The 340-nt window shown below is 72.6% G+C and overlaps 1 protein-coding gene across 1 annotated transcript in view; it reads right to left on the reverse strand.

Annotated features, from left to right (window-relative positions):
• Positions 1–215, reverse strand: part of ORC1 (origin recognition complex subunit 1) — a 20042-nt gene extending 19827 nt beyond the window's left edge. Inside the window, exon 1 of the mRNA XM_009287368.2 lies at positions 146–215. The gene's annotated coding sequence lies outside the window, so the exon portion shown is untranslated. The remainder of the gene's footprint in view (positions 1–145) is intronic.
• Positions 216–340: the final 125 nt, after the last annotated feature.

Genomic DNA, 340 nt, shown 5'->3' on the forward strand with positions numbered 1-340 from the left:
GCGGCCGGCGGGGGGCCGTGGCCGGAAGGGGGCATTAGCACCGCCCGGTCGGACCCGCAAAAAGACACCGAGGCGCTCCACCACCCTCCCAGAGCCGCTAACCCGCCCGCCCCCCTCACGGACCGCAGGGCCGAGGCCCACTCACCGCGGCGCCTCAGCGACCCCCGTGCGCGGCGGCAGCACGAGCTCGGGCCAGTACTAGGATAGTATTTCGCGCCAAAGCCCTCCCGGAGCCCCACCCCGTCGGACGCGCGCGCATAGGGCGGAGGGAACAGGAAGAGGCCGTGCCGGAAGCGCGCCATATTTGCGCCCGACGCCGCGACCCCCAAGAAGGAAGGAA

The sequence above is a fragment of the Aptenodytes forsteri genome, unplaced genomic scaffold (genome assembly GCF_000699145.1).
Source record: "Aptenodytes forsteri isolate BGI_AS27 unplaced genomic scaffold, ASM69914v1 Scaffold119, whole genome shotgun sequence".
In the NCBI taxonomy this organism is placed as follows: Eukaryota; Metazoa; Chordata; class Aves; order Sphenisciformes; family Spheniscidae; genus Aptenodytes; species Aptenodytes forsteri.